The sequence below is a fragment of the Coffea arabica genome, chromosome 7c (genome assembly GCF_036785885.1).
Source record: "Coffea arabica cultivar ET-39 chromosome 7c, Coffea Arabica ET-39 HiFi, whole genome shotgun sequence".
Taxonomy (NCBI): domain Eukaryota; kingdom Viridiplantae; phylum Streptophyta; class Magnoliopsida; order Gentianales; family Rubiaceae; genus Coffea; species Coffea arabica.
Genome location: NC_092322.1, coordinates 23,172,696 through 23,196,553, shown reverse-complemented (window position 1 = coordinate 23,196,553; position 23,858 = coordinate 23,172,696). Strand labels below are relative to the sequence as shown.

The window sequence follows — 23,858 nt, the reverse complement described above, 5'->3', positions numbered from 1 at the left end:
GGAAGAGAAAACAGCCAACTTTGTTGGTTCACTGCGACTCATAGAAAATGAACTAGTATGTGTATTTTATACCGTTAGAAAACCCTCGGAATCTAGTTTTAAATGCCTCAAATGGCACTTGATTTTGACTCCTGTACGATAAATTATGTTCTGTTTAGTGAACATTGGTTGGCTGCCCTGCTCCAAAATTTCCAAATTTGTACACGAAATTTTTATCTCTTCTTGACATTCAAACTAACAGTAAACAACATCCATTTTTTTCACATTTGAAGCCAAGTATCTAACAAATTTTCTTGAGTAATTTTGTAGCCAAATCACACAAAAATTTTTGACAAAGATGGGGCCAAAACGGTCATACATTCAGCCAATACCAGAACAGAAAATATTTCTAGATTTATTCTTCTCCTATTAGTTTATAACTTTAACTCAATCAAATGAAGTGATTTTTGGAAGATAATTTACACACACATAACCCAACATGTAGCAAGTATTTTTGCATCAATTTAACCACAAATTTTTGGAATTAAAATAGGGGAAAAGCTCCAGTAAAAATTCGAATAGCAGCCTTTTTTCTTTCTTTCCAAATTTTCCTCCTAAACTCTCACACCAAAACCAAGCTAGAATTCACCATAACAACAACCAACATACAAGAAATTCTCAAACCCACTACCTAATAATCCTCCTCAAGGCATTCTACTTAAGTTGGGAGTTCCAAGAGCCCAACTTCCAAACAAACTAAGACAACCAAATTTCTAGCAAATGAAGCTATGATTCTACTAAGATAACAACTCTAAAGGAACAAGAAATGGTTAGATGATAATTACCTATCTTCCAAAGCAAGAAACTCTAAGTTAAGAGTCCAAAAGTCACCAAAACCACCATAAATCTGCCTCCTTAAGCTTGGGTTTTCTTCAAGAATCAAGGGTCTTCAATGTTGCAAGAGGATGGAGGAAGATCGAGCAAGCTTTGGCAAGGATTTTTGCCAAGAAATTGAGAGTTTTTCTTGAGAGGAAAAGGAAAAGAGAGAGTCGGCCAAGGTAGGGGAAAGGAAAGGGAATTTGTGAAAGTTTTGTGTCTTGACTTTTGAGTTTGAAAGACAATAGAAATGACATAAAGTGAAGCCACTTTATGTCGCGTCGAAGTCAACTCGACCTAGTGTCGCATCGCAACACCATCGACTCCATTTCTCTCCTCTCACTAGTGTACTCTGAACACAATACTTATCGCTCGTAACCTCTGTCTAATGGTCGAGCCTAAACCCATACGTGAAATTTAAATACTCATGCAATAATAATAAAAAAATGAAACAATTTAAGTACGTGCAACAACTATAAAGAATTTTTTGTTTCGATGCAAATGCCATAAAATACTTTAATGAACTAAAATAGAATGAAATAAGACGATATAGAAATAAATAAAATAAAATAAAATAAAATTGAAAGGGTTTTTACGGGTCCTCACAACGATAACTAAGACACTAGCTTCATTGCAGACTGCTACTAGAAAAGGAAAACCAGGCAGAGGCACAGCTAACATAAGCTTACCCGGAGTTAGAGTTTGGGCAATAAATGCTGCAACTGTCATTCAATATGTTTGAATCTTTGACATGCCTCATCTGAATGTTAAATGATTTATGTGTGACATGTTTCAATAGGTGCTTGCACAAGGAAGTGTGCCAATTGTTGTATCAAGCCAAGGAAGTAATCCCAATCTTCCTAGTCAACCAACTTCACTGAATATACATTTGAATGGTGCAACGGAAAAGGCAAACACATCTTTGATTCTAATATTTGAGTGTTTTACAACATGCCTCATATCTAAGTGGTTCGTATATTCATTTCAGAGAGAAAGACCTGTAAAGAAAAATAAAATTATTGTGTCGAATGACAATGCACAAAGTTGTGCAAATGCACCATGCACATCAGGAAATCAAGTTGTGATAGGTTTTAGAGCTATACCCACTGGAGGATCACAATCTGAAACTTCTGTAAGCATTAGCACTGCTACAGTTGTGGCCTCTCAGAGCATAAGTAGTAGCTTCAGTTTGAGATTCTAAGTAGTGTTGTTTCCTCTTCTTATTAATAGAGGAAAGTAGTAGTAACTATATGGTAAATTCAGGTTCTGGCTTTTAAAATATAATAGTAATGCTTTTGCCTAAGTGTTGCACTATGATATTGCTGTAAATTTCTTGCACCACTTGTATCTTTTGTATATACAAGTACACCTGACTGTGTGACTTGTTGGCATTGCAATCTTCACCATCTAAACAACTAGTTGTAGATGGTGTTATAGACTAAACTAGATTGCAATGTGGCCTAATATTGCTGTAAAGTTCAATAAAAATCTGCAATCCTATCCATCTTTTAAGTGGTTAAAAGATGGCTATTTGCTTTTGTCATGGATTGTTGCTTATTAGATTGTGTAATATATCCTTGATACTTTGATAACAAGGCTATAATAACAAGGTTATCCTTATTAGTATTCTTCTGCTATAGTCAATTCTTATCTGATTATTTGTGGTGTTTAAACTTGCACTTTGTTTTCTATTAACTAATTGAACAATGAGATTGTCTTGTACTCCTGGATAGCAAAATTGATCTTTTTACTGCTTCTGCAATGGACATGTTGTATGTACTGCTTTTTGACTCATTATATTGATATCTGGTAAATATGTAAGGAAACATATATGCACTACTTCATTACCAACTATAAACAAGTCTTCTTTGTCACAACCTTGCTGCTATACTAAATATGTATTAACATAAAAGCATTGACAGGACACAGGTATGCAATTTTTCATATAATGAGTCACTTAATGTTCTCAAGCATTAGAATATAACTGATTATACCCTGCTGTTGCATTCTTGTCCTATATGACGGCCCTACCTTCCCCTAAGGCGAACCAAAGGGTTTAGCGGACCGTCTGCCCAACTCTCGCCGGAACACAATCGTTCACTACAGTCCTCAAATAGATTACAATATAAATATCAAATATTACATCAAATTCTCCAATAATTACATGTCATAAGCGAAGCGAAAACAATTCCCAAGTATACATAAAATGATTTCCAAATCCAAACTATACAAGATATATGCCATCCAATCATGTGAATAATTACTACAAGCCTTCCTTCGCCACGAGCCCTGTGGAGAGGAACAAAATATTTTTTGGGTGAGCTAAAAGCTCAGCGAGTAACCAGTAAAATCAGTAATCAAATCAGTTTCACAATAGTTCATTTCAATGATGTCATGAATCAGTAATCAAATGTACGTTTATTGCTCTCGTAAGCCAGTGAAATCCTTGCACTTAAACATCCAACGCTCAAAATGATCCAGTAACAATAAACAGTGAGAGAGGGAGCCATTTGCTCCAAATAAACAGGAGTAGAAACGTTGGTGTTTAGCACAAGACTTCCCAAGAACCTAGTGAAGCCAAATCATGTCATGAACTCACATGCAAGCACGCATGATATGCAATCGATAAATAATGCAAGAAAACAGTTCATAAGTAGTTTTGGAAATAGTTTGAGGTCACTCACACTCATTCTTTCGGCGCGTCACAAACTCCCCTCCTTAAAAGAATGTCGTTCTCGACATTCCATCTTATACCAATCAAGTCAAGACATCCCGCAAGAATCACTCAAGTGTTCCAAGCAGACACTAAGAGTCAATAACACTTACTTGTCCACCTTTCAGTCCTACAAGAATCACTGATATTTCAAACCAAACTCACAGTCCGGCATCCTAAACTTCAAGCCTAGGATACACTACAGAGATCTGAAACCTAAACTCTGATACCACCTGTGACGGCCCTACCTTCCCCTAAGGCGAACCAAAGGGTTTAGCGGATCGCCTGCCCTGCTCTCGCCGGGACTACGGATTCACCTTAGGGGGAGGTGGGGCCGTCACATCCTACACATAGAGTTAGGATAATTCTACATTTCATAGGCCTATCTAATCGCTTGAACAATGAGAATAAAAACATATGTAGCCAGGAGAATAAGATTTTTCATCAGTAACATGGTGAACCAGGAATTTGGTAGCTCCAGCCTTCTATTCTGCACACGTCTTCCATTATTGATTGTAGAATTGACTTGTCGGCATTGGCTAGAAACCTCATCAGTTTCATTGCCTTCATACCACTTGGAAATATTTGCATCTAAAGCAGCAAAAATATAGCTTGTTTGAATTTCTTTCACTTTTCGAAATCCTTATTGTCGCCTTCTTATTGCAACCACAATATCAATTCCTGATGGTAAAAGATGTTGGAGAATTATATGACGGTCGTCCTGTGGTGGAACTTGCCATGAAACATGCATCAAGTTCTTTTCCCAATTTCTTATTTCAATCTTCAAGAAAGCTGATAGACCTGTGTGGTTTTTTGCTTTTTTGCTCTTGCCTTTATAGTACAATTTGATAGAGGAAAGTAGCCATTACAGTAACGACTACTTCATAGTTTAACTTATGCAACCTGAAGCTAAAATTTTGCCTTATTTCACTTACACCCCCACATTTTTTATTCTTTACGTTTTCTACTAATTGTAGTAATTTTTTTTCATATAAGGGAGATCATAAGGGTACATATGGAAGTAATTCTTCTCTCTCATGTAAATTGAATTATTTATTGGTAAATTATACCTCAAGGGCTGACAAATTTACACAAAATGCCAATCAAAGGGAACTAAGTGCTAATTTTGAAACCACAAGGGTGCGACGTGAGATTAGGCCTAATCTTAAGAGAGGTTTTTGAAATTATCCCATTCAAATAGACCAACAAATATAGAGTGAAAATTTAATTATTTGTACTTCAACTACATCACTTCTTTTCTTTTTCTTTTTTTTTTTTGTTTACTTGCCATCTTTTTGGCAACATAATTTTAGAATCTAATAATTCATTTTTGTAAAACTAATAATAAAAGCATTGCCAACTTTGTACTATTGTTTTTCTTTTTTTCTTTTTGGGTCTAAAAGATGCATAATACTGTCAAAGTTCCCAAGGTTATTTAATTTTTTACTTTTATTTTTTCTAAGTACAAAGAGATAGTAGGTTTCCAAATTCTAAACAAAACCAAACATGACCATTATGGCTTATTAAAAAAGAGAGAAAGACCAGTATGAACTAGGAACTTTTTGTCCCCATAAAATGACAAATTAAAAGGAAAAATACAATTTATTTTGGAAGAATATATGGAATAATAAATTTTTACGACTTGTTAAAAAATAAAATACAAAAAATGATAAATTCAAAAAATATCGACAAAACAAGCATACCAAACATGATATTCTAAGGCCTTGTTTGATAACTCAATTCAGCACTTAAATTTAATGGATTTAGATCTTAATATGTTTAGAAACATTTGATAACGAAAAATTGAACATCTAAATTAATTAAGTAGTACTGAATTTCGTAGGCAAAAGTGCTCCAAAAAAAGTGATAATTTATTCACTTATCAATTAATGTGATATACACTTAATATATATCAAATTTAAGACTTAACAGTTCAATAAATTAATGGATTTAGACTTGAGATTTTAGATTTTAGATTTCTGTTTTCAAACTTTAATTTTATCAAACGCACCTTAATTCTCTTGATTAAACAAATTGTATGTACTTGGTTTACTAGATTTTCATTTTCTTTTATTTGATAAATTAATTTAACACTATAGCACTAGTCAAAACTAAATCAATGATTTTAATGTGAAAACATGTCAAAAACTAAAATAAGTCGAACTTCTAATACAAGAACATTTTCAACTAAAATGATAATTTTTTCTTGGATTTTGCATTTGTTTTGTCTTTAATATATTTTCTCAAAGCATTGAAGATTTTAAACATGAGCCAACATTTTCATATTGTGGTTTTTCATTTAAAGCATCACATTTTGTGCCATAATGAATTCATTATCTTGGTGGTAGAAAGATAAGTGTTATCAGAAGATTTGTAATATTTATTTTTAGAAAAAAAAGTTACGTATGTCATTTAGCATTTGAATTTCTTAAAAATAACTTTCCAAAATATGAAATAATTAATGCATTAATTAAGTAAGTTGTTTCTTATCCATATTAACACATGTCCAATGGGCACCTATTACAAAAATTCCTTGAAACAAAACTCCATTAATTTTGGCTATTTCTGCTCCTTAATATTCTTATGTTCTTTTCTTGAATTTCAAGTCCATGTAGTTTATTCTTTTGTTTGACTTGGTAGATTAGTAGTATATTGGATTCTAAAGTCCATAATTGTTCCTCTATGTGATAGATGAATACCATAATTGTTCTAAAGCATACAAGATGCCTGCTACTTGTTTGAATAAATGTCTAGATAGATGATTCAATAGGTAGATAAAAAAATACAAAGAATTCGTTTATTAGTGGTATGTTAGGTCTATTATCTTCATCTTTTGTTGTCTAATGATTCATTCATTCATATATTTCTTTCTTTCTTGGTTTAGTGAAATCTAAAATTTCTTATTGTTGCTCACTAGATCACTATAAAATGAAGATACTAACACATTTTACAATATTCTCCCTTAGATACACATTGCTTGCTTTTGTTAGTTGATCAATTTCTCTAACTAAAATTTCATTTAATATACCATAACTTGTACAACAAAGTGATTGGGAAAATCTAGTCGGATTTTATTCATTTTTGTTTAAGTGGTTTAAAATACTTAAAGATTTAAAGTGAGCTCTTAGATCTTTGGTGTAATTTTGAATTTTGTCCCTATACACTAAGTTAGAAATGCCCACTTTCTCCCTTTTGTGTGTGTCTCACACTACGGTTCTCGATACCCATTTCCTTTTCCTGGATCTGTATGTAATTGCACTACACAAGTCTAAGAGCCTAGGTTTTATGTCTAATTGTCCTCTACTTATATCCGATTCATTTGTCCTTACACAAAAATACATTGACAACAATCAATCTATCTAGAAGAGTGGCATAGAGGTGAATGTCAATGGATGGTTAAAAATACCCAGGTCGGGTAATAATAGTACCATTTTAGTAGTTTATTCAATCCCCTGTTCCACCCTACGCAAATATATGATCACATGCTCGTATATAGGTAAAAACCTAAATTTGTTCCAATATTGATTAATATGTTAATAAGTAATATAATGTGTTAGTAGAAATGGAATATATAAAATATCTAATTAAAATATGCAACTCGATAATTCGGTTGGCGATCAAGAGTTGGGAAGTTGAACTTCAATATCCATTCTTGAACAATCTTATCAAAATTTTAATATTGTAACAGCCGGTTATCAATTTTTTTTCTCAAGTAGGAACAACCTCAGACATGACACCTCCAACAATAGCTATATTCCGAATAATGTTCATTCTTGTTGAATTCTACTAACCAATTGGTTATACGAATGTGTCTGGATTCAATCGATTATGGTACAATTATCTTGAAATCAAGTTTCAACCATGGATCAACCCATGACCCCAAAAAATTGTGATCTATTCTTTCCATCCTTGGACTAACATTAGAGTCCTCAACACTAGGGATGTAATCGATACTCGCGCTCGACTCGACAATAGAGATATAGCTCGAGCTCGAGCTCGAATGAGTAGAAAAAATCGAGTTCAAACTCGAACTTGAAAATTGCTTGAAAACTTGAGATCGACTCGATTTTCTTGCGAGTTTGACCGAGTTCGTGTACTTGACTCGAGCTCGAGATCCTTATCCACTTCTAAAATTGCAGAATATAATTCTTCATGCAAAGTAGATTGATGCAAGCCCAATTTCTTGATTTAGAACAGGCTATTAGCAATTAAAACAAGTTGGAGCATTTGCAATTCATCACAAGAAAGGTCCATATCCTATTATGCCAAAAAAGAAATTAGGAAAACAGTTGTAGAAACTAGAAAGTAGAAGTCATAAATTGAGCCTGTCTAATCAGTGATCACTGATGATTACATTAACATTTAATAGCCAAATAGCTAGCATGAAAATAATAGCCCAAAACAAGAGTAATTTACTACCACAATAGCCTACAACTTGCAAGTCTTACACAAGACAATATCTTAGTAGCAAGCCGGCACCAAAACAATTTCAAGAATGTAAGTGGCAACAAATTGTCCAAAACAAAAGTAATTTACTACTATAGCAACCTAAAACTTGCAAGTCTACACAAGACAATATTGTACCACCAAAACAACTTCATAGATAAAGCAGCAAATGAGCAAAAACAAAGGCAGCGGCAAGAAATGTTCCCGTAAAGCAGCCATCCAATCCAGCTTTCAGCCATCTAACCATGATCAACTCCTATCACCAAGACATTTAAATATTTTTTTCAACTAAAGGCATGCATTAAAACAAAATTGAATGACTAAACAAGTAGAAATTTAGAAATGATAGACCGGAATCACCTAACTACACCCAAAGCTGGATATCAAACTTGTGGCAGCTCAATTATTTTGGTACTCTTTGGCTGCTGTATATACCAAAAAAAGAATACACATAACTTAAAAGATAAAAAAAATAGAAAATCAATAACAAAGTAATGAATACTGAAATTTTAGCATATAAAACTCACTTTTGATTTCTTTTTGATCCCATTAAAACATCTACACCAATTTCCACCACACATAAGGACTTGAACTATTTTCGGAGCCAGCGCAGCTCGATAGGGATCAACGACTCTAGTGCCAACACTAAAGGTTGCCTTGGATGCTACTGTAGTTATAGGAATGGCCAAGATACCACAGGCCATTTGAGACAATATCGAGTACGAGATACTATTGACTTTTCACCACTCTAAGCAATCAAATGATTTTGAGCCGGCTGCAGTTGTTCGACGAGGTTTATTAACATAATCTTGCAATTCAGATTTGCGAGGCTCCAAAGTCTCTACTTTTTCGCAATATTCATCAAAGTCATCATCCCAATCAAAAGTTTGATTCCCTTGAGATGCTCCATGCTAGGACTCAATTGTAGATCCACTTGAACTAACAACCGCTGAGACATATTCTTTATACATTTCAAATAGAGTTTTTTGGACTTTGGTGATATTTTCTTGACATTCAAGAGCTGAATATATTTTTGGGAAGACAAACTCTAAAACACGCATTTTCTGCCTTGAATCCAAAATTGCAACAATTGCCATCAATAGGTTGCATTCACCCCAATATTTGTCAAATTTATTTTTCATTCTTCGCACCATTGCTCGTATGAAGTCATCACCATCATTCACTTTTGAATCTAGAAGTCTCTTCACCTTAACAATCTCCCGAAGAAATAAATTGCTTGTCGGATATTCACTACCAGAGATTATATGAGTGATAGTCCAGAAAGTCTCTAATATACCATAGACTTTTCAACTTTCTCCCATTTCTCATCAGATGAACAACAATCATAGCGCAGCTCTCTATCTTGGTAGCGTGGAAAGACTTCCTTGAACTTGATAGCACAACTGAGCATCTCATATGTCGAGTTCCACCTGGTCCTACAATCATGGATTAGAGATTTTCCAGGTATTTGTAGTTGCTGTGCAATTTCAGCAAATAGAAGAGTCCGAATATCAGACCTGCCCATAAATTTCACACTATCTCTAATATTTTATATGATGTCTTCAATCTCACCGAGGCCATCTTGAACCATGAGGTTCAAGATATGAGTACAACAACGTACGTGAAACAATTTTCCTCCACATACTAACTTTCTCGATCTTGCCAAGTCATTCTTCAAAAGTTGCACTGCTACATCATTATTTGATGCATTATCAACTGAAATCGAATATATCTTGTTGTCAACACCCTACTCCTTAACACATTTAAAAATTGCTGCAGAGATTTCAACCTCTCTTCTTGGTGGTGGAATGTGAATGAAATTAAGTACCCGTTTTTGCAACTTCTAGTTTGCATCAATCCAGTGGCCAGTGATAACCATGTACTCTGTTTTCTGATTTTTTGCCTTCGACAAATCAGTTGTGAGGCTTAATTTGCTGACTTGTCTCAAAAGATTTCTAATTTTCTTCTTCTCCGCCTCATAAACTGCTGTGCAATCATTTTTTCCAGTCACTTATGAGATTTTTGTCCATTCAGGAATCCCACATTTCATCATCATATTGAACCTTTCTTCTTCTAATATGGAAAATGGATGCTCATGCATTAAAATCTAATGAGCAGCTACCTCCCGCATTTTTTCCATGTCAAATTTACACGAATGCAAGGCTGGAACATTCGGAAAAGTCAAATCAGATGACTGGAAATTGATTTTTGTTTGTTGCGCAGCTTGTCTTATCTTTGCTTTTCTAGCCAAACATGAGTTCCGATGCCTCCACATACTTGTTGTTTGTTTACTTTTGCCTCGTGATATTTTCTTATTGCATTGTAAATTCCATTTTCGTCGAATTCCTTGTAGTCATCCCAAGCCTTGGATGTCTTGCTTCTTTTTGGAATTCAAAATTCTTCCCCCCCTACAGTTTCAGCTTGTGTTTGTTGATTATTTGTCACTTCCACAGCTTCTTGAACTGGAGTGGATGATTTCACATGAGCACCTTGATCTGATGCCTGAGCATCTTGGTTTATCATTTGATTCATCTCCTTATTGTTCAAAAAAATAGGGTCATCTAATTGCAATCGAGTGGTAGAATCACCAGTTGACGTATGTGGCCGTGGCAATGAAGATATCTCAGGTGGACTGATAGACAAGCCTATTATAGAAAAAGAATTGTGAAAGTGATGCATCACAAATTGCTATTGCGAAATTAAAAGATGCATGATTCATAATTAATTCATTGGAGTATAGAAAGCTATCTGTTTAGGATCGCTGTTCTTTAAAGTTTTTGTATAAAAAAAGTATATTATTATAACGATAATTTGATGTATATGAAATAAAAAAAAATATTCAAAAAACACGTAAAACTTTTCTTTAGATAACTACAATTCAAACAAGTCTGTTATTACCAACACAAAAATAAAAAGGACAAACAAATTAGAGAAAGTTTTAGCCAGCTAGGTAAAGCCTAGATGGCTTCAGTTAATTTTGCCAAAGTGAATGGACGAGTAGAGTTGCTTGGTGAGCAACGGAGCATGTAAGGGTGCAAGGGTGACAACACAGTAAACAGGGGCTGTAATGGCATGGGGGGTTGCAACAAAAAAATAGTTGTATAACTAAAGTCTACTTTGGCAGTGTACAATAGTTGTATAATGAGATTTTTACCATCGAACTTGTAAAAAATCTAGGATTCATTATTGCCTTTTTTTTTGAAGTGGGACTGGAGCCTTTTAATGAAGAGAGAAGTCCACCTTGGTTTCAAACAAAAATCAACAAAAGTAAACATATAGGCTTCCAATAGCAATTTGTAATCCACTGGGATAAAATTTGTAGTAGCTAGAAACGTATTAGTTGCAAAGAATGGACAAAAACAGAAACTTCCATATGTAATTTCACTAAGCAATTGCTGAACTTTTTCTCGATTTCTGGTCTCCCAAGACTTCAAACCAGTCCTATGAAATGCCAAGGTCTTAAATAGTCCATGCAAAATATTTGAAACGCAAAAGGAAACTTCTTCTCTCGGTAATACTTTCCTACTTATACTAACATATCTCATGAGGAAAAGGAAAAAAAAAAAGCAAACAAACAAATAAAGAACTCTACTAAATTCTGTTGCAGACAAATGAAAAAGATCAGAAGTAACAATTAACAGTAACATATAATCAAACAGTTAGTTTGCAAGCAGTTGACGACAGAGGAATAGACGAATATGACGTAAGTCCTACTCTTGCGATGGATGCCGAAGCAGTTTTCGAAGTGTCATCTGGCCCATGTTCTTTTTCCATCTTTCCCTTGAGCTATCAATCGATTCAACCCCTCAACCTTTACAAATAATGAAATAAAAGCCCCAATTTTAGAACTTAGGGTTTGAAGAAATTTAAAAAATGTTTGAAGGGATGCAAATGATAGCAAATAATTAGCTCAATACCTTTTTTCAGTGGACGACCAAAGCTGCAAAGAGAAAATGCAGTAATGGTTGATAGGCCATGGCTGATGGAAAGAAATGAAGCCAACCCTCTCATCAAATACAACAACAACAATGGCCGTGTAGTATATACCGTGTGGTAAGATGCAATCGTACAGATGAGTGGTAGCAACTAGCAAGCGAAAATCGAGCTTCCAATCTTGTCGAAGGCCTGGACTCTTGGAAGTTCAGACAAGGGGGAGGAGTCAGGAGAGTAACTCAGTAGTAGTCTTGGAAGAGGATCGATTAAGAAGGAAAGAGGAATTAGGAAAAGCCAATTTTGTTTTTTTACCTCTCAAGTTGTTTTTATCCTTGTGAAATGACTATAAGACCTATAAATATTTTAAAGTTATAGCCAATATTTTGGTAATTTAGACAACTCCAAGCCTAAAAGAGTAAAATTGTAATAACAAAATACATATTTTTTAATTAATTAATTTGTGCTCATTAAGGCTCGTCGAGCCATCGAGCTTGACAAATTAATACTCGAACTTGGCCTCGAGCTCGACTCGCACTCGACTTTGACTGAATGCGAGTCAAGCTTTTGAACTCGTGAACAGCTCGGTTCGATTACATTCTTACTCAACACCTACCTTGTGTTCCTGAATCTATATGAAGTTACACTCCACAAGTCCAAGAGCTTTTGTTTTGTGCCTAGTTGCCTTCAATTTACACATAATTCACCTACTCATACGTCAAAATATATTTGCGATAGTCATTCCATCTAGAGAAGTGGTATGGCGGTGAATGTTAACGGATGGATGAGTGATCATAATCTTACCATTTTATTAGTTTACTCAATCCTGTGCTGCATACCACTCAAATGAAAATTTACCCCAACTAAATTGTAGATCCGGTTGGTTATACCAAATTTCCTTTAATTCACACTGATCGTATGTACAATTACTCCAAAATTAGGGTTCAGCCTGAAAATCTACAATCTATTCCTACCATCCTCGAGACTTACACTAGGGTCCTTACCACTTACTTTGTGTTCCTAAATTTGCATGCAACTACACTCTGCAAGCCCCATAGCCTATGTTTTACACCTAGCTGTTCTCGACTTATACCCGATTCATCTACACTTATGCTAGACTACGTTTATGGCAATCATTGTGTCAAGAGGAGTGGCATAGTAATGAACATTAATGGATGGTTGGAAACACCTCAGGTCGGGTGATTGTAATTCCTCCATTTGATTCATTTATTCAAAACCATGTTGTATGCCATGCAAATGTATGATTACAACAATCAGTTCAAATGGTTGAAATGGGCAATTGGTTTGAATTTGCATCTATAGGCCGAAGAGTAGAAGCAAAGTGTTCAAATTTAGTTCAAAAAAATTGCAGAGGAAGGAATCCATGAATCATGAGGATGCACGAGGCCTCACAAGTGCCATTTGGAACAAGCTTACCCCTAGAAATTTAAAAAATTAAAAACCAACATATGCACTAAAAAATACTAACAAAATACCCTGACAAATTAAAAGTCAAGCTCCATTAGAAATGATCTAAGTATTTTCTAAAATTACACAAATTACATTTTTCCTCTCATTAACTGAATTGATCATTCCCTTACTGGTTTTTCCTTCTTTTTCGTCCTTTCTTTCCAAATCAAGATCATCATATACTTTCAGCCACATAAAAATCCTACAAGTGAAGATAATCCTACAAGTGAAGATAAATGCTAAATGATCATCAAGTCGTGCTAGCGTTTGATTTGATTCGGGATATTCAAGGGTATTGCATGTTTCAATCAGATTTTGAATTTCTTATCCATGTTTGCAATCAAAAAGTTGTTTGGTTAAAATGCTTTTAAGTCTAATTAAAACAAATTTCCATTAGTTTTGGCTGCTTCTTCACCGTAATATTCTTATATTCTTTAATAGTTAGACAAAAATGTCTTGGTAAATGATTCAATAGCTAGACAAAAATATACAAAGAATTCATTTATTAGTGGTAGAGGTGGCAATTGTCATCCATAACTATTTAACCATCCATATTCACCTCACTTAAATGGTTTTGGATTATCAAAAAAATCTAGGTAGCCAATAATGGATATCCAAGTAAAAGGAAATTCTACCGTCCCTGTAGTGATTTTAAGGGAACCATTCCCTTAAGGCAAATCCAATATATTGATGCCACGTCTTTTAGTCATGATAGAGTTTTTCATGTAGTAAATTTCCCAGCAACTTGCTATAACAGGTTATGATTATCATTTTTGTATGATAGATCTATGTCTTATCCTTGAAAATATCAAATTAATAAAACAACTACTAATTTTTTTGGTTCAAAATAATAATTATATTTTGTAATGCCATAATATCCTTACAAAGAAAGTCTTGTACACTAAGATTCATACTATACTATATCATATATAAGAAGGTACTAGCAATTCTATTTTGCATTAATGAAAATAAAAACTAAAAATATACAATATTATTAAAATTTTATATTATAAGTTATTGATTATGTCAATACAAACCAAATCACAATAGATAATTAAAGACTTTTATGAAAGAAGGGATATAGTAGTTTATTAGTAATCATGAAATAGTTGTAAGAAACAAATTTTATGAGTATATTAGTGCCAAATAAATTGTTATATTTGTTTTAGCATTCAAAAGATCATTAATCTATAATATTAGTACTGTGAAATATAAAAAGAAGTATATGAAAAGTGAAAAATAGTACTATTGAATATAATAAAAGCTACTACCTAATTGTTTGAATAGTGATACTATAGAATATGGTCAAAATTATCTCTTATCTAAATACTAATATTTTATTATTCCATCATCATGGTTTATACTACTGATCATAAAGTAATTATAAAATATAGACTTGTGACAGTATGCATATAAGTGTCAAAAGGAACTCAAATTTATAATGTTCAAAAGATCAATTGTAACGACCCCACCTCACTCTAAGGTGAATCCTGAAGTTTAGCGGATCGCCTACCTGACTATCGTCAGGACTCACTCACTGGCATCAACTTCAAAGATAACATTTCCCATTAAACATCTGAACATTGATTCTTAAGTACATCACCAACTAGATTAAAACATAAAATTTGTCCATTAAAAGAACCAAAATGCAAGTTTTAACATCGAGATACAACATTGGACATCCCAAAACCATCTATCTCTACTCGACGTTTCTTCCAACCTCAACTTCTGTAAGAAAAACAAAACTAAGAGGTTGAGCTTGAGTTCAGTGAGGTTCAAAGTCAAGTACCAAACAACAATATAAAACATTCACTAAACATAGTAATTCAAGATATCAGATTCAATAAAGGTAAACAATCATTTCAAAGGATATAGATTCTTCTCACTCCGCCAATCATTCCCCTTATAGCCTCCAAAACAATAAACAATCCCCGACATTCGTTAAATAGTTCATTAGTCTCCAAACTTCAAGGTAAAACTCGAAATCATTCGATTGTCCAAGGTGGCTGACCTAATCGACCAAGGCCACTACTGGCTTGGCTAGGTCAACTTGCCAAGGGTCTAGGGCCCAATTTGACCGATGTGATAAAATACACAATGGCCTACAATCAGTCATGCACAATCCAACCAACAATCACAGTGATAACCATTTCAGTTCAATAAGGCAAGTGGCTTTAAAGGACGCCCTAACCCTTTATCCGTAATTTCAAAACCAAGCAAAATCTCATGTCATTCATTCAATTCGCATAATTTACCAATACACAAGCAAACCACCAAATAAACAAGTAAAACCAGCTTAGTTATACGAGTTACACTTCAGTCTCGGGATTGCTTTCTTGCACACCGTTGTCTCCTAAGACAAGTTATAATTGCCATAATCATTTAACTATTCATTTGGTAAGGTTCTAAAATAAAAATCTACATACATGCTATTTCCTACCCTCTAGTCACCATTCCAATTGAATTCTAAGTCATTGCTACGTTCAGATGAGGCGACTAGTGCATTTTCTCACATTCACTCATCACTTCCACTTTTAATTTCCAAAGAAAAGGGTTCAAGTAGAAATTCCGGCATTATCACTTCACTTCTTTTATACTTTTAGATTTAGCACACCAAAACTCGACATTAACTTTTAACAAAGCAAGTTCAAAAGTAGCTAACTTTAATGTACTTTCTTGTCCTATAATTCCATCTTTTATTGGTCAAAAACCACATGCATGACTAGATTATTATATTAAGGTGTGTGTGCAATTCATATAAAGCCAAGTAAACTCGATAATAGTTGACGATCCACTCAAATAAGCTACAAGGTCCCCCCCGATTCCTATTGTTGCTACAACAACCTTCCCCTTCAAATTTAACCATTTTAGATTTTATTTCCAGCCACAAATCACACACTAACAAACTCATAACACACAAACAAGTGCGAATAAAGCATTTTTCAGCCAATTTTATACTAAAATATCCATTCAAACTCCAAGAAATTTCTATCATCTAAGCTGGTAAATGGTATAACAGTCATGCAACTTCCAATCAAATTTCTAGCCACAAAATCAAATTTTCACCATAAAATTCACATGCATGTCAATCTTAATGTATTATAAGGTGTAATCAACAACAATATGCAATTTTACAGCCCCAAAATCCATAGAAAAATTTGGAAAATTCCCCTCATCTTTCTCGGCTGAGGCTGGAAAATTCCAGCAAATAGATAGTTGGAAAACGAACTTTTGCCCAACAAAATTCTTTATTTTTCACTCAAACTCAACATGCGTGTGATGATTATTGTGTTATGAGGTATATTGAACCACAATATGAAATTTGCAGCCAAGATTTGAAGAGCAAAACTGGAAAATTCTCTCTTTCCCTCTCTCGGCCATCCCAATAGGTTCCAGCAAGCTTTCTTCAACAATTTCAGCCAAGTTTGCCAATGATTCACTAGTTTCAAAGATAAATATCTTATAAACCATGAGATTAAACACATATCATGCATTCCTAGTGAAATTTCTTCCTAGTTTTTGAATGCACAGCTGTGAAACTTCAACTCTCCTATCATTGGCCAAAACAAAAATTCCTAGAAATGAATCAGTTTTACACAGGATTTTCTTCATTAAAACTCACTCTTCTTGGTTAAAATCTAACATGCAACATGAGATATCGAGAGTACTAGAAGAATGAGGGATTTATTACAATTTTTACCTCCCTTTTTGCAAAAAACTCAACTAGAAAAAGGTGGATGGCTTCTCCCCTCTCTCTCGGCTCCTCAAGGGATTGCACCAGGTCTCTCTCTTCTTTCTCCCCTCACAGCCTCTAATTTGTACACCAAGCAACTACAATCTCTTCACCACTCTTGACTTTTTCTCTCTCTCAGTTGGGAGTGGTAATAGGAGATGGTTCTGTCTCTCTCCCTTACTCTCTCTCGGTTGCAGCAAAAAGAATACAAGGAACCAGATGAATGTTTTCTTTCTCTTTTCTCTCGGTCAGGGATTTTATTTTGCAGGTCAAGAATCAAATAGGATATTGTACACTTGGTTTAGTAGTTGGACAAATGTCAAACTTAAGCCAAGTCTCAACTGCATGATCAAATTTTGAGTAAGAATGAAATTTTAAACCTTGTACTTTCATTTCATCTCACTATTATCCCACTAGTTTCTTGTCTAATTCGTATTACATTTCCATTAATGTGAATCATGTATGAATTTAAAATATTCTAATATTCTTAAGTATAAGACAATCAATTAAGCACTCCAAGTAGTAGATACTCCATCAAGATTGCATGTTCAAAATTTCTAGTGGTAGTGTATGCAATTAATTTTAAATTTTGAGCTCTCCCATCAATAGACTATAAAATTAGTAATATTAAATACTAAAAGAAGTACTATAAAAATTAAAAATAGTCTTGTCCAATATACTGAAAATATACTATCCAATTGTTTGACTAATACTACTATCAAAATATCATAAAAAAAACTACTTTCCTTTGTGATAATGTTGTGAGACTTCATTCAATGATTGTAAATTACATATTTTATGAGTATACAGTGCTAAATAAACTGTTAAACTTTTCTAGCATACAAAAGATCATTAAGTAATAGTATTAGTACTATGAAATACAAAAAGGAGTATTATAAAAATTGAAAATAGTACTATTGAATATAGTAAAAGATACTACTATCTAATTGTTCCGTTTTTTTTTTACCAAGATAGTTATTTTATTGATATATCGAAACCTCCCAACTAATCAAACCAAAATCAACCCTAATGGTAAAAATACAAAAAAAAAAAAGACAGTCTCTACCTATTTTATGTTCTATTGTCTAATTGTTTGAGTAATGGTATTGTCAAATACAGTAAAAATTATCTATTATCTAAATAATATTTCAAAATTTTACGACTACACTCTATACCAGTGATTACAAAGTACTTTTAAATTATAAATTTTTGAAAATATATAAGTGTCAAAAGGTACTCAAATTCTGTAATGTCCAATAGGCTATTGCATTAGTATTATCAAGTACCAAAACAAGTATTATGAAAAATAAAGCCAATACTGTCTAATATACTTAAAATGTACTATAGAATTGGTTGACTATTAACACTATCAAAATACAGTAAAAATTGCCTTCTATTTTAATAGTGTTGCAAAGTCTCATTATCATTGATTGTATTAATAATAACGAAATAGTTGTAAAAGAAAAATTTTATGAGTATATTGGTGCCAAATGAATCATTAATTTTGTTTAGCATTCAAAAGATCATAAGTTATAGCAGTAGTACTTTAAAATACCAAAAGAGTACTATCAAAGTTAAATAAAGTAAAAACTACTACCTAATTGTTTGACTAAAAATAATACAAATATGATAAAAATTACCACTTGTCTAAATAATATTTAAATATCTATGGTTTGTACTAATAATCATAAATTAGTTATAAAATACAAGTTTATGGTAGTAAATAATTATTAAAAGGCACTTGGATTCTATAATATTGAAAAAACCAATAGGTTATAATATAAGTATTATCAAATACTAAAGCAAGTACTAAGTGATAAGTGACTATTTTTATTATATTTGGATGACATTTTATATTATTTCTAGTCACTTTTTCAACATTTATAAGAAAAAAATGGTCCATTTTGGCTAGACTTAGTTCTAAATGCTACTTAGAATTTGATTGAGCTTTTTGTCCCTTTTACTCGCATGTTTTGATTGTTTTTGTAGGAGTTGGAAATTGACTTCATTTTGGACAAGAAATAAGCTTGCGTTATGTTGATTGAAATCCTAAAGTTCGCAAGGATGACGAGTTTCGAATGTGATCTGAGCTACATAAGCAAGAAAATGATGAAATTTGATGAAAAAGAAAGTCGGTTCAAATCCCTCCGAGAATCCGTAGAGGAATTGCTAGAGGGATTCAAGGCAAAAATTTTTAGCGAAATAGGGGAGCAATCCCTCCCATTTCTGGAGGGATTGTCGAAGGGAATCTTGTCAAACATGGTGGTTACAACTTGTGCAACTTGATTTCAACTCCATTATTTCACACCAAAGATTATTCTTAAAATGGATGTCTTTTAAATCTTGAAGAATGAGAGAAGAAAGGATTTTCAGTAATTTGTTGTTGGGAGAAAGCTAAAAGAAAACTTAGCAGAAATGAAGATATGAATAGAAGACGTAATCTACGTATTTCTTATGTATTCAGTTGTTCTATAAATACGAGTAGGATGACAATGAATACGAAATGTCTATTTTGATTTCAAATTATACAAAATGGAAGGTTTTCAACTTACGAGACCCCATACCAATCTTGAGTTATAAATAGTTGTTCCATATGTGGATTTGGCCCACAAGCCCATTAAACATAATGGGTCGAGCAAGGTTGGATAGATGTCAAACTCATAAATTTATCATACTCTTTAGTAACAAATTCCAAAAATAACTTAAAAAATACACACTCAAATACACTAAAAAAAGTAAAATAATAAAATAAAATAAATTTTAAATTTCTTTCTTCTTCCACACATCACCACTAGTCGTCATCCTTCCTTATTTTTTTGCTCTTTCTCCCTCCCTCTTTCCCTCACCTCTCTCCTCCCTCCCTCCCCGCTCTCGTCTTTTTTCACAAGTAAGTTCTTTATAATATATGCTTGTCATTTTAACACAAATAAGTATTTTCTAACAATAAAATAAAAGTAAGAAATTGACATCTCTCTATGCCATGCTAGTTATTTAATTTTCTTTCTTTATGTGTTATTTTTAGACTTTGCTTTTATTTTAAATGCTCAAAATCACATAATTCACACTCCTATTCAAAAGTTGTTTAATGCATGCTTATACATTAGAAAGTGATTTTACATAATATACTCCAAAATGACTAAGGTAATACTATGATTTAAAAGAAATTTAGATGAGAAGATTAATAGAGTTTAGGACAAGTCAAAAATAAAAATGAAAATCAAAGGTTGAAGCAAAAGTCCCACTTCTTAGAACTGATTTTAATTTATTATATTTGATTGGTTTAAATCAAATTCATTTCATGGTACCAGTTGTCCTTTCAATATACATATATACTTTAAAAGTAACTAATGCAAAATATCATTATAATACACATATTTCAAGAATAACTAATTCAAATTTTATTTCTTCATCTTGAAAATTAAACTACTAATAATTTCACCCATGTACCATGCACGTGCATAATACTACTTTACAACATACAATAAAAGAAGATCTTTAGTGTGGACCTAGTGTGACCTCCTTCAAGCTACAACTTGTTTAATTTATTATTATCATCACCATCATCATCATCTTGCCAGTCATTATTATTATTATTATTGTGAAGGGGGAAAAAGAACAAAAAGGAAATGCTTTCAGTTCTCGTTGACATATTTCTGAACCGACTCTAGTCTTTCCAATTTTTCTCGCCCAAAAAGGTAAATAGGACTACAAACTATTAAATGCAGATTAATACTTAGGTGATCGTCAGGAATAGGATTTTTAAATGTAGATTGATACTAAAGTGACTGCTAGGATATTAATTGGGATCCAGAATTCAGATTTACTCCACAAAATTTTGCAGTGGCCCATATTGAAAGTCCAATTTCATCTCATGAGTAGACAAAAGCATTTGCAAAAGTTAATATTAGTGAAAGAACACAAATTGCTAATTTGGAATTATCCACGGAATAAGCTAACTATTGTCCGTCAATCTCTCTCTCTCTCTCTCTCTCTCTCTCTCTCTCTCTATCACAAAGCAGTTTGTTTACCTTTCTCTTTCTTCACATATTAAACCAATTAATGACACTAAAGACATGATTGAATAATTTATAACAGTTGATTAATTGCTCGCATGCCCCAATCCCAGAAGACCTCAATAGATCAGACGTCTTGTTAAGCATAGATGGGTAAAAGTTCAATGGAAATTTGGAACCATAGAAACGAAGATCTCTCACTCGAGATATTTAGATTCACAACTCACAATTTTTATTTACAGCTCACAATATTATACACCTGTTGAGCCCCACAGCACTGAAAAGTCTTTTGACTTTAGGCAACAATCCCGACATAAAACTCAGGCGAGTTGGAGTAGCAACCTGCTGAATATCCTGCTCATTAGTAACTAAATCATGATGATGTTCATGATTGTCGTTCTTAGTGGCAATTTCTTCTCTATCTCCTTTTTTATAAATAGCCAAAATAATGTTAAGTAAACGTAATAAAAATAAAGCTTGAGTCATGCTTAATAGCAATGTCCTAAGGAACTATTTCAAGAGGTTAAAATGTTTCCTCATGATTAAACAAATCTTCTTCTTGTTATAAACAAGAAAGGTCAAAACTAGCAAACGTTGCGTAAATCCAGTAGAGAGGAGAAAAGGAGAACAAGAAGAGGAAGAGAGCTGCCAAGAAGGTTTCTATTGTAAGCTCTTAGTGCACTTTCTAAAGTGAGAGTAACTGATATTTATAGGCTTCATAAAGTGTACGTTGGAGAGGATAAGAGATAACTTTCAGTAACAAAAAAAACGTGCCTGAGTTTGTGTAACAGAAAAGAATGTTAACAAAAAGAACTTTGTGCATGTTTGTGCCTGATTTTTGTAACCGAAAGAAAGGAATGTTAAGAGATAAGATGAGATAAGATCTTATCTTGGTGAGGTGAAACAGAGTCAAGCGTTATCCTTTTTTGTAAATGTAAAAATAAATTTTACTTCTTATAAAATATAAAAAGAGTAAAATTATCTTGGGTTGTGTTTAACTCACATGAAGGGGAGGGTGCAAATTTATCAGTTTGTACTAAATCGGCTCAACTCAACTTTCCTCTCATACGCGTGCGCCCATACTAGTTACCAACTTAACACAAACCCATTAAAAGACTAAGCATTATAAAATGATAGGAAGTATCTTTGGTTTTTTCAATGTGGAGGAACTGGGTTCTATGTCCTGCAGTACGGGCCCCACCTATCCCCCACGTTCCGCCGTACCCTTTTGCCACATGGCCGAAGGCCAAAAATTTTTAAAAAGTACTCTAAAAGGTACTTTAAAGAGTAGTCTAAATTTTTTTAATGTTTAAAAAATATCCCAAAATATATTTTAAAAACTCTACTACTCTTCAATATTCCAAAATATTTTCTAAAAATATACTCTAAAAACTCTATTACAGTAAGATTTTTCAAAAACACCCCAAAAATAGCTAATCTTTCAAAATACTCATTTATTTATAACAATCTCTTTCCTATTTCAAAAGATTTTGGACAAAAGAGTAAATAGAAAATAATCAGTTGGATTTATTTTGGGTGTAATGTAATTAGTTTAATTTGGTGTCTTTTTGAATTATGAACCAAACTTAAATTGATAAAACACGTCCTATAGAATTATTGGTGAAATATGAATTTCTATAAACCAATAATTCTTGTTATATGACAAAGATCTCATCAATCATATTGCAATCCACAAATTTGCTGTTAACACGAATTTGCGCTTTTAGGTCATACGCCTACCTAGTTATTCATGAAAACTCTAAAGATTCGGCCAAAAAATCTTATAGGAGCGGTCCCACTCCACTCTCATATTGGTAAATTAATCAAGTATATACTATTTTAAATACACCTCCTTAACGAGATATGAACTCATTAAGAGTTTTAAACTCAACCTCCCAATTACTAGCAGTTAAAACACTTATCTGGACTCAAATTTGAACTGCTTTATAGTAAATATTGACTTGTTATTACTCATATGAACCTACTTCATGAGATCACCAATCACATAGGTTGGGTTACCGTCTCTATTGACAAATTACTGGTCTCAGTCCCATTTTCCTTGTAATTTAAAGAACTAATTTTCTTCCTACGGGTTTAGTCAGAGGATCGGCCAAGTTCAACTATAACTTCACAAAATCAATGAAAATAATTCTATCTTTAAGCAACTGTTTTACAACATCATGTCTTAATTTCATATGTCGACTTTTACAATCATATAATTTATTTTTAGCAATAGCAATTACAGCTTGACAATCATAGTGTATGGACACAGGATGCAATAGATCTTTAGTTTGAGCAATATTGGCTAAGAAATTTCTTAACTAATCAGCCTTAGAATCAGTCAACTCTAAAACTATAAACTCTGATTCCATAGTTAATCCAAGGTTTGTAAAATCGGGATCCTATGTAGGATCGATTTTAGTTTCACAGAATCGGATCGTAGGATCGTAAGATCCTACTAAAAGCTCCTAAATTTACTAAATTAATGAATTTGAAATTCATATACCATTTTGTACATCTTAAAAGATATCAAATAAATAAGTTACTCGTAAATATATAGCATTTTTTACTTACTATCTGACATGATTTCAAGTCTTAAAACCAAATGCTTTATAGTTTATACAATCATAATTTCAAATATAAAATAATTATCAACTTCCACAAATACTAAAAAGCCAAACATCCAAATCCAAGATTT

The 23,858-nt window shown here is 33.0% G+C and overlaps 1 long non-coding RNA gene across 1 annotated transcript; it reads right to left on the bottom strand.

The window, feature by feature from the left end:
• Positions 1–11,494: 11,494 nt before the first annotated feature.
• LOC140010620 (uncharacterized) lies at positions 11,495–12,285 on the bottom strand. Its single transcript, XR_011817812.1, has 2 exons — positions 11,932–12,285; positions 11,495–11,825 (listed from the first exon to the last, which is right to left on the bottom strand). It is a non-coding gene; the product is annotated as an uncharacterized lncRNA (long non-coding RNA).
• Between the last annotated feature and the right edge of the window lie 11,573 nt (positions 12,286–23,858).